The sequence below is a fragment of the Pseudochaenichthys georgianus genome, chromosome 23 (assembly GCF_902827115.2).
Source record: "Pseudochaenichthys georgianus chromosome 23, fPseGeo1.2, whole genome shotgun sequence".
Taxonomy (NCBI): Eukaryota; Metazoa; Chordata; class Actinopteri; order Perciformes; family Channichthyidae; genus Pseudochaenichthys; species Pseudochaenichthys georgianus.
The window spans coordinates 20,911,741-20,923,729 of NC_047525.1; the positions used below are offsets into that span (position 1 = coordinate 20,911,741).

Sequence of the window (11,989 nt, forward strand, 5' to 3'; positions counted from 1 at the left end):
TTAAAGTACCAGGTCAAATGTTGGAATAGTTAGCTTAAAGTACCCGATGAACTATTGAGGTTAGGTTCAAGTTCAATTCCATGAAGAAGTGATTATCCACTTTTATATAATACATAGTGTTGATTAGCATCTAGGATGCGGGGTGGTGTTCATGAAGGAGAGCTTTGGTTCATATGACGGGGCTGTGGGGGAACATCAAAATGTACCAGAAGGCTGTTATGCATTGCATTCCAGAGGCTTTTCCAATCACCTATCACCAGGTTGGGCCTGTGCCTTATAAGGAGAGGAGGGCACTTTCCACGTGTTTTCCAAACACTGCACAACTTATCAGATAGAGTTTCATGGACAATTACGATGCTGTCTCTCGCCCGAAAGCATTCCAAAAAGAAAAAGACCTACAGATCTAGCCTCTGCAGCTCCCTCCCTCCCCACCCTCACATTTTCCATGCTTCCATTTCACAGATACTAGTATGTAATAAAGCCGAGATCAAAAGACCTGCTGGCCAACTCAAGTACAATGAGAGTCGAAGAGAGCCTTTTGCCTCAGGGGTGGTGGGACTGCAAAGAATGTGATACCTCAGAATTATGAGAAGTGGATTCATCTGCGAGTGAGCGGGCCTGCCTACTGCAAGACTGCCCTGTGGCTTTGTCTGAAGGAGATGCTGGATGTGTTTAAAGCTCTTACACCAAAGGACAATTGCCTCCTGTATCTCAGCATGCTCTTATGGTCACATTTAAACTTTTGAAGGGCATGTGGTGTGCTGGAAGCCTTATGGGGCCCATTCCTGCATATAGCCAACTTTGTACACCACCTTCCACATGTCATATTTCAACAGGGTTGTCCACACTCTGCAGTCATGTGTCAGGAAAACAGCGTTCCTTTGAGTATTGGAAGGATACTATGAGTATTATAAACAAGCAGAAATATGGGACGTCAACATATTTAGTGCTGAGGCGATGAGAAAGTTGTGTGGCTGTGGGTTTGGAGACACCACAACCTCCCCCCCCCCCTGAAGGGAGTGAGCGCGCATTACGGGAGTACGCTTTTCTTTGTGTTGCCCCGCGGTGAATACAACATTAACATAACAGATCGGTGCATAGAAAAGTTTATTATAGCTCACAATCGTTTAGTGAACACACAAGCTACAGTTGAGACGCATAACATCGACAATCGCAAAAATAATTCGCTCAAGCATCCGCGCGTCATAAACTTTCTCCCATGTGTTTTTAAAAGTTTACGCGTGGATTTAACAGGCGGTTTAAAGTGTTTGAGCTTACCTGTGTATCTTATCGGTTCAAAGAAGAGCTCTTGAGTCGATGAGGAGAGGAGAGGGAGCCAGTCTGCAGTCGGTCCTCCACTACACTCAATGATACAAAACTGAGGATCAAGCCCCTCCCTTTAAGACATAACCGCACATCTACTCTTGGCTGCTCTTAAAAAAAAGTTAAACAACGGTTCAGACTGCTCTCACTCTCACAAAGCTTGCAAAAAGTTTGCCACAAAGAAAGCCGTCAACTTTGCGAAGAATGTGTGCAGAACTCACAACAGGGGAAGGGATTTTGGGCAGAAAGTAACTATTTTTGGTTATCCTTCAGGGGGCCTCTGAAAGAAAATCATCTGTCAAGAGCGATCATAGGAAATGTTAGTCTTGGGACAAAAAGGAGGGCTGTGAGCTCACAGGAAACCCAAGCCCCTAATATCAATAGTTACTCTAACGTGGTGACTAGACTAATGCTTGCCTTGTATGAAACTTCAGATATTTCTTCCACCACAAAAAAATGCGAATATCAACACAAATATAAATCCTCTCATCTACAAACCTACTGGCAGGAGTGGGTAGTAGTCAGCTAGGCCAGCATGTGATTTAACTTGTAGTTAACCACATTTTGCAATTACATGCTGAACTTTCAACTATATTCAACTGCTGGTTTTCTTTTTTATTCAAGTTACAGACTAGGTATAACAAAACAACTGTTCTTGAAGCAGAATGGAAGAAAGCATGGCTTACAAAGAAAATATCCCTCCTGTGAATCATCTATGTGGTTAAATTACTTTATTTGTAATTTTCTGTACTTAACTACTGATGCTAGAAACAATTGTGGGCATAAAAGGAAAGGAATGTAGCATTGCCTGTGATGTATTTGAACCCCTTTGACCCGCTCTTCCCCTTTATCTTGAAATACAAGTTAATACTTTTTGTGCAGTTTTTTTAAGTTAAATGAATTGTTTGATTTTCTTGTTTGAGACTTATAACTTACTATCAAATGTGCATTGTCAATCTTGATAATGTAGTTTTACGAAATAGCTTTAACTCATATCCTCCTGGGACCCGAGGAAAAAAAGTGTCTTCCAATTTCCTTTATTTTGTGATTTCCTACCTATTTAGGGTTAAAAAAACATCTTGCAATTTAGACTTTTTTAAATTTTTAAATGTTACAGTATGTCCACTGTAGAGGATGTCAGGACCATATTAGTTTGAAAAGACAGATGGACTATGTAACGTATTATGGTTATAGAGTGATATTAATACAAGAATACATTCACCTTTATTTAAAACATAACTAAGTAATTGATCTGAACATTGCTGTTTATTTGGTCTATACAAAACTAGCTTGTTTTTTGGTGAATCTTTCCAGATCTTCAAAGACTTTGTATATCGATGTACTGGGAAAGTACCTCATTGACTCCAGTCGGCACGGGCTGTTGGGTCATCTTGACTAGTTGTATGGATGTTATCTCCATTTGACCTGCTCATAGAAACAAAGCTTGCATTCCTGAGACATTTCTCATTTTTCATGGCTCCACTTAAAATAAAACAACAATAAGACATACTGTACGTGATACTCTTGGCCCACAGGGGGCCATGTCTTTCCAGCTCGTCCCTATCTGTCTCTCTGTCTGTATCTGTGCGCTCATGGAGCCTCCTGCATATTTCGCCCCTTCTTCTTGACCCTCTTCTTCTTGACCCTCTTCTTCTTGACCCTCTTCTATCCCAGGTGTGAAATCCTCATCTCTCTCATCATCTGAGAGCTCAAAATCTTAATCTCCCTGAACTATCTGGTACAGAAAATGTCTGCTTCAGTTCCGTCTCCTGCAACAATATTGAGTCATAAAGTCCATGAAGACGGTCCTGACGTCCACTAGCATGGACATTTATAAAAGAGCTGTTATTTGAAAACTTGAATTATTGAATTGCTTTCAGAACTAATTATATAGTTCCTCACATGTTAATAAACAAGAATATATATGATTTTCATGGTAAAAATTACAATTATTCAACAATATTTGACTTCTCCTACTTCTTCTATACAATTTTGTTTTTCGTATGCCAGCCATTTTGGATGAAAATAAAGAGGAACTTCCCAGCATGCAATTTTAACCAATGACATATCACTGGAAAGACCAGGATGTCCTCTGTACAGTACACCAGGGATTGATAGAGTAGCTCAAAAGAGTAAAAGGAGATGCATGTTAACAAAATGTCCACTACAGTGGACATTTTCAATGGGCTGGGTCCCAGCCTACATAACCCAACATATACTGTCTGTGTGTTTCATAACAACATTTGTATAAGTTATGATTTTTTAAACACAGAAGATCCTGTCTGTGTATTGGTAGTTTTCCGACAGTAACTAACTGATGCCATATTTTACTTCAAAGATTAGTTTGCATCCTATATGAAGGAAAGCTGTCCAGCTGCTCAGTGAGCTGTACCAGGGATCTAATTAGCTAAATGTTAGCATTAGCATAATCAAACACAAATGCTGATGTTTAGCAAGTACCCTAATGATCATTATTTCCGCATCTTAGTTTAGTGTGTTAGCATGCTAACATTTGCTACTATTAGCACAACAACATTTGAATAGACATGCTAGCTTAGCTAAACAGATGACGAACATCTTTTTCCTGCTAATGTGAGGCTAGCTCTATGACTTCAATGTAATGATTATACTAATGATGATATTTGTAATCAAATTGATATCTAAAAACACTGGAATCAGCCTGCAGAATATGCCAATGTAGGTTCTAATACAGCTTATTTAAAAACTGCCTCAACCTCAGTTTCCTCAAAAACTATGGCTGTGATTTAACTTTTGGATCACCCTTTTACATATTCACTATGATCAAGTATGATTTTCTCTTTTAAATGTTGCCCTGCAATATGTGACCTTTTGTCTGTCAGCAATTTTAGCAAGGATGCAGTTAGAAGTTGACTAACACAATAGCCGCAGTGTTCTCCTTTTTCTACTACGAAACAGCAGCGCAGGGACACTGCCCCACTTTGTGTTCCCCTTTAAAACAATGATGCTCACAACAAAGAATGAACTTAAGAGCATTAGGCCACTGGTGCAGAAATGAGCACCACATGCGCTGCTGCTCTTTTGTATGTGTTTCTTTAAGATAAAGTGAAATAAATACAGTCTGTTGATTCATTGTGTGCATGTGCATGTAAGTGTGTGTGTGTGTATGAGAGACAATGTGAATAGAGAAGAGAGAAAGAGTGGAGGAGTGGGGGGGTTAGAGGGCGAATCTTTATCTTCATTCCTTTGTGAAATGATGCATCTTTAGATAAACCTGCATGTCATCCTTAGCTTGCTTTCCAGTTCGCACACGACATCTAGGCCCCTAAAAACCACATTAATCTGATAAAAACTTATTTCATGACATATCTTGATTGCCATCAATTATGCTCTGTCTGCATGTTTATAGTTATGCGTCTATACTTGGGGCCAATGCTCACTTGCTATATTTACATCATGAGCTCAGGTGTTTACCTCAGCCACTACACTGCAGTTTACGCACGGCCTCCTCAGGGCTTTGCGTTAATCATTTGTTTGTTAAAGAAAGAGTCTTACTGCAACATAATTAAAAACATCACCACATTAACCTTAACCATATAAGTGCTACTAAAGAGCGTTTAGGTTGGTAACAAATGTCCCGTCAAATGTCACGACAGTACAACAGTCCCTGTTTTTTAGAGTGAAGAAGGAAGCCAAAGCAGCAATGAAGGCTTTATTTATTTGTGTCCTAACTAACCACGAAGTTGAACGTTTAAAAGAGGCAATGACTGTGTTTGCTATTCAAGGTGCTGCTATTCCCTATTAAAACTTGATGCTATGCGTAACTCTCTGCAAATGTTTTGTCAAATTAGCTCTCAGAGGAAAATATGTCGGAGACCTCCTGCACTAGAGCTAGCACTAAACATATGGATATTTATCTGCCCACAAACCACTGAAAAAAACATTTGAACCTTAAGCTGTTTTGCTTTCTGTGTGCAGCCCACTGTCAAGGATGCACAATATATTTGAAGCCCCAGGCCAGAAAGATCACTCCTGCCAAATATACCTGACAGATATACCTTCACCATGTTACGTCAGATGAAACACCTCTGAACCAATTATAAAGGTTTATACAAAACCTTTGACGGTTTCCAATTTCATCATATTGTTTTAAATCAGATGAAAGACTCTGTTGCCCTCTTGCGTGAACGTGACGTTAGAGGTGAGGATGGGATTTTCCTTCAAAAGTTGTGTTCACTTGCAGAAAAGTGTTAGAGTTAATGATGAAAGTCCCAAATGTTAGTCTGCAACAGCACTAGCATTAGCAACAATGAGAATCTCTCTGTTCATCAATATCAGATATACATTTAAAATGGATTAAAACTCACAAAACTCGCCTCGTATCTCACTGTGTGTGTATGACTGATGTTTGGTAGCCAGGATATCCCAGCTGGTGGATGTGCATACCAAACTGCAGCATCCTGGGTAAAGTCCAGGACTGTAATCCTTCTCATCTGTCCCCTGTTCCTTCCTGTATCTCTCTGCTGTGTACTGTCAAACACAAAAATGCCAACAAGGATAGACACTTGCAGTAGCTACAGTAACACTTGGATTATTTCCCTAGTGCATGGTTCTTGTTTGACTTAATACTGACTACTACTGCTCTGCCAGATTTCATGGACAAACAGAAGGATTATAATAGGAATATAAAATTGATATTTCCAGCTTCCCACCAAAGATACGGTCATAGTAATCGGTGGCTTATGCAGTTAAAATGCGTAGGAACTGTACAAAAAACATTAGATTAAGGTGGATTTCATACGTCGATTACTGAAAGAGTAAGTGTTTTATGAAACTCAAGCCTCTTTTATTTCGAGTCCGTTCACTGCGCTGAGGCCTCCGACCCCCTTTCACGGCTAATTTCTATTATAGAAAATGATTTATGATGATCAATTACACATAGCGTGCAGGAGGGCTCGGACACGGATTAAAAACCTTGCTTTGACACACCTGGCTCAAGTTCTAATTCTCTTTCACATGTTCAGGGGCCCTGGGACGGTTCCCTGAGGGACTCCGTCACACCAGCTATAAGCTAACTAAAGCAAACACAGATCCTCTCGTTTATTGACTTATACGAAATGTTGGATATATTAAAAAAAAAATCTTGATATCATCTATGTGAAGATAGGGTTTTAAAAAGGTAAAAAAACTCTTTCATGTCGCCTTTTGATGACATCAAGGTAGCTCTGGACTGAACTCCCGAAGCTGCACACATTCAACTTTATGAAGAGAAAGTTATGTTTTTATGTTATTATTCTCAGGAGATAAAGTTCACTTCTTATTTGAAAGAAACATCAATGGAAAAGAGATTTCTATCTTCTGTCCTTCTGAGATTTTCAAACATACCAATTGTACAAAGGAAATACAAAAATCATTTGTGGACAGATGAGCAGGGATGTCTCTTTCAGCCCCTCTGGTATCTTCTCTCACCGGGTCGTAAGATTTGCCAACAATCCAGTGCTGGCATCCTCCAAAAATCAATAAATGGGCCACATTGTGAAATACTTTTCCTACCATATATTTGAAAGACATCAAATGTGAAGAGTTAAAAATTGCATATAAAGAAACCTGGCTTTGATATGCAGTAAAGAAAGAGGGATGAGAAAGAGAGAGAGAGAGTGTCACTGAGGTTATTAAGTGGGCACCTCCCATCACAGATGTTTAACTGAATCACTCCCATGACACCTCAGCGAGGCTCCTCTGAATCCCAGCACCGCCACATCAACAAACATAAAAAGATAAATATCTGGATCAGGATGGACCTCTCCGCCAAGACTTTGGTTGATACATGAGAGGCAATCAAAGCCGATCAAAGACGTCTCATGTTAAGCCATTTGACAGTAAAGTAATATTAGCAGTTTATGGCGATACGAGCGCTCTTATGGCTTATTTCTTGCTTCTTTCAGTCTAAGCTGCTCTGACACACACGTAAAAGACAGCAGCAGACAATAGGCTTTGAAACAATTTCTGCTCTGGAGTCAAAGCCGGGGCAAATATAACATTGTGTGGGATGTTTTATATTGCCACGGAAACCCCATCTGTGTCCAATCACAACAAGGCCATCTGTTCAGTTTAAAAAAGTGAAAGGAAGAGTATTGGAAATCACGATTTTTGTCATATGTATATTTTATATTTATAGCTCATGTGGACATATTGTTCTGCCACCTGCAATCAACACATGTACTTTTCAACAATCCCTCCCAGCTTACCAAGTTGCTTTCATATAGAATTAATGCACAAACTGAGTATAGATGCCTCCAGTACTGGCTTAATTATCACACACTGTATTGTGTCTATGGGCCAGATCACTTTAATTACCCACTGGGCTCAAGTGGGGTTCTTCTGGCCAGCAGTATAGTCACTCCCTCAGCCCGTTTGCATGCATCAGTAGAACATGAATGGATGAATAAAGGGTGATGCTTGGACAGCCCCTGGTGGAGATTATCATTAAGTGAACATAATGTGAGTCAGATCCCTTATTTGTTATGGCGCCAGCTGTATGAACTATACTGCCACCAACAATTCAGATGCAAAGTAGATACGATCCCATGTAAAGGACAACTCTGTGAGATAATTATCTGCAGATTCATATCTTTTTTTATTTATTTTATTTCTTAAGAAGGAATGTTTTATAATGTCCAGCAGCAGCAAAAGCTCGAGTGTGGATCATACACACAGCAGGGGTCACTTCAATCAAATGAAATGTTTTTATTTTACACTCAACTGTGAAACTCTACGAGGGCAGCTCTAAAAAAGGTTGGACACTTTGATCACAGGGCTGCACCTAAAAAATAAAAAACCATAAAAAGTCAAAGAAGCTACTCAGACGTCATGAACGGCCGCCAGCAGTCGAGGCAGGCTGGCACGGTGCGAGAGTTTCTCCGCCGCGCAGCAGGGTAAGGTTGTTTACCTTGAAGATGTTTCAGAGGCGTGCGAGTCACAATCCACAGTGAGAGTCTGTCGTCTGCAGGCCTTCCTGCTCATTGTTGGTGTTACTGTTTGAACTGTTCCCTCCTGCAACATTTTAAATGTATCTGCAGGACAAATAGCCAGCGGTGGAAGAAGTACTCTGATTTTCTATTTAAGTAAATGTAGCAATACAAGTTATAAGTGAAAGTACTACACTCAAAATCTTACTTTAGTAAATGAACAAAAGGTTCGGCATCAAAATATACTTATACTATAAGTAGCGAGAGTATAATTGTTTGTTATGTGTAATGGCCTATTTCAAAATTGTATATTTGTAATTACCGACCGAGTTACAGGATGATAATCGATGTGTGTTTGTGACACTGCATATCTGAATAAGTCATATCTGAGCACAAAGACATGATATACACGTGTGCATATAAAAAAATCACATCACAAAAACTAGCCATTACAAAAATGCTATTTTTTAATGACAATTCATCATTCAGAGTTTGAATAACCAGATTCTTTATAATGTTTTAATGTTGTCACATAACTCTTTCACTGTTGTTTGTATCTAAAAAGAGAAGCCATCTCTAGCTTTATCTATACTTTACACCTTTTAAACTCATAATGGAATTCAACACAACCCTGTAGTAGACAGAGGGTTTTCAAAAGCAATATTGTAGGGAAGCTTTTGTTTGTTATTAAGCAACGAGGGAAAGGTTCTTGTTGCATAAACATCCACCTTGACTCGAATGCAATATAACGAATACTGCAGTAACTTAATTTACATTATCGTTCAGTTGCACCGAGACAGCGTCTGGATCTGAAATAAGCTTCTTGCAATAATTTCCAAGGTCACAAATCATTATTCCAGCCAACACTGATTTGCAGGCAGTTTTTAGAAGATGTTTCTATACTTAAAAGACATTTGATTTCATATAAGGTTTACCCATCACTTCCATTTAAGGGGACATTCCTATTCCAAATGAGTGAGGAGGTAGGCGTTGAAATGGTCGAGTGACCTGAATGTGACGGATTATGTAAAAGACATTTTGAAAGAAACACTTAGAGATAATGCACTTATCTGCATCTTTAACCTTTCAAGTAATACACATATTTCTGTAGGTCGACCTAGAAGTTAGCATCTCAAGGGCTCCCTCGGAAAAAGCAATGGGAATTTTGCATAAAATAATATCTGTGGCTCTTATAATTAGACGTTTAGTTCAGCGGGAGAATCTCCACATATTACACCAATTTGGAATTTTGAAGCATACAATATATGCAATCGACAAAAAGCTGACGTTAGGCTACAGAAGACTTCACGTCACCACTGCTAAGCTAAAGGTGGCTAATGTCGACGTGATGATGCTTGGTAGTCTTATCTCCATCATTTTTATGACACATAAGCTTCAGACATTCACCAGTTTACTGACCTATTCTATGTCGTATAACAAAATATAAGAATATCTTCAGCTTGTTTTGACCACACACCTCACTTCAGGCATCTAACAATAACACATGTGACAAACGAGGAAAACCGAAGTTGTAACTCCAATTTCTGGATTTTAGGACTAATTTCTGTACAACTTTATAAATACAAAAAAATATGCTGCTACAGTATGTGAACAAAAAAGTAATTCCTGACAGACTTCCTTCCTCTTTCTGTTTTCACTGTTCTTCAGTTTGGTCTCCAGACTGCTTCCCATGCAACAACCCTCTGTTCCAGCAACTTCCAACATCACCAACTACATCTGTAGGTCAATAACAGAAAAACAGTCATATTTTCTGCTATTTCTCTCAAATCTTCAAAAAGTCTGGATACGTCGCAGGCAAATACAGCATGAATGCAGAATGTATTTTATTCTGTATTCTTTGTGGATTGGAGCAGATCATAAAGTCTGCAGAATACAATCTGACATGACGCATTGCTTTTCATACCAATCTTCCCAGTGAGTTATGGCGGTGCATACAGATCATAATTTCACTTTGGTGCGCTTGGAGATGTAAATAGAGATAATCTTTGAAGGAGGATTAAGATGAGAGTGTAGCATTTGATCTTCAAACGGCCAGAGGGTTATCCCAGGTAAAGTACAACTGCGCTTAGCTTCCATAAAAAATTCTGACACAGAGTTAGACTTCTGTTCATTTCCATTACAAAGACAAGTACCGCGTTTTCATTCTTGGCCACCTTCACCTCAATATCGGTGTCAATCTTTCACTGCAAATCCTTACAGAGCTCTGGAAATAAGAAGAAAGAAAGGCATGGTTCATCATCAAATGGCATGTAAAAGCTGCAGCTTTAAAACCTCACTCAGTCATCAAATAGACAGGCTGCGAGATGTCTTTTAAAGTGGATTTTTAGAGAGAAAAGTATACAGCAGAGTGAGAGTTGTTGTTTATGTGAGAAACACATGGGAACGGTTGCAGCAAAATATCGTCTGTTTGATCCTATAGATATATCCCCACATAAGCCCTTTCTCAACAATTCTGGATACAAGGACATGGGAACAGAGGCGTACAATACATCCAGACACCTGCAATGCGTTAACAGGCTATCATTTATTATGTCAAAGGCTCTTGGTAGTGTAAAACGATATTTGAGATCTGAGTGACAGCGTTGACAGATCACAAAAAGGCAATGCAGCAGTCATCAGTGAACAATACGGCAATCACAACAAGCCAACAATGACACAAAATAGATAATCCAATTGTCAATCCTACAGTATGAGAAGGACACAGTTGCTGCAAGCTCAAACTTGACCCACAATTACAAAAATCCTGACATTAGGGGATTGTTTGTTTCGCAGGTATGAGTGGGGACTGGGGATGCAATATTATATTGATGACATCCATTTTTCCGGCTTGCCACAGTGTCATGATGAAATGTTGAATTTAGTGTATTCAAATCCCCACTAAATTCAGGGGAAAGAATATTTTACCAAAAAAAGCAAATGTCAACTCAAGGTTTAATTACTTAGTATTTCGAAAAGCTTTTCAGCCACATCTTATTATGGTATTTTTGACCTAATAAAGTACGTTACAAATGTTTATAACCGTCTATGTTTGCAGATTATTTTGATAGGTCTCTACATTTCCCCTGTACAGCTGTTCTGTACCATAGGAAGGTTGTAGGAAGGTTGAGCCTCTCTCCTTTATCGCTGCTTCTACAGTCTTGACTTCCTGCTCCACATCCAGTGATGCCTCTGCCTTCTTTTAGCAGCTTGCCATGCCGATTAGCCATATTAAGTTTATCGTGCACAGAGGAGACAGTTCACTCAGCACAGTGTTTGCTTCCATTGCACAGGCCCCCATTGGACTCATGATACCGAAGTGCAGAGTGGATTACCCTGCCGTGATAGCCCGTAGGGATCTAACCCAGTACGGATACAGTTATTTAGATATGAAGAGATCATGCAATGCAAACAGGCATTTAAAGTGGAGCAGTAACATAAAAAAACCTCTCACAGCATGGAACTGTCACAACATTGCAGATAATTGCAAGCAAGAATCCCCCTGGACGTTTGGTGCTCTTAGGATCTCTTCATCCCCCAAACCTCTGAACAGTAAGCAGTGTGTCGGAGCCTATTGCCTGACCTGCTGGCGGGATACACACACACACACACACACACACACACACACACACACACACACACACACACACACACACACACACACACACACACACACGCACGCACGCACACGCACGCACACACACGCACGCACACACACACAC

The 11,989-nt window shown here is 39.7% G+C and overlaps 1 protein-coding gene across 3 annotated transcripts in view; it reads right to left on the reverse strand.

Annotated features, from left to right (window-relative positions):
* The window catches only part of cald1a (caldesmon 1a), a 57,565-nt gene extending 55,958 nt beyond the window's left edge, over nucleotides 1-1,607 (reverse strand). The window contains exon 1 of one of the 3 annotated variants that reach the window (XR_004554457.2): nucleotides 1,279-1,605. The gene's annotated coding sequence lies outside the window, so the exon portion shown is untranslated. Of the gene's footprint in view, nucleotides 1-1,278 lie in introns of all 3 variants that reach the window. The other 2 variants (XM_034112329.2, XM_034112331.2) reach the window with 2 other exon arrangements.
* Between the last annotated feature and the right edge of the window lie 10,382 nt (nucleotides 1,608-11,989).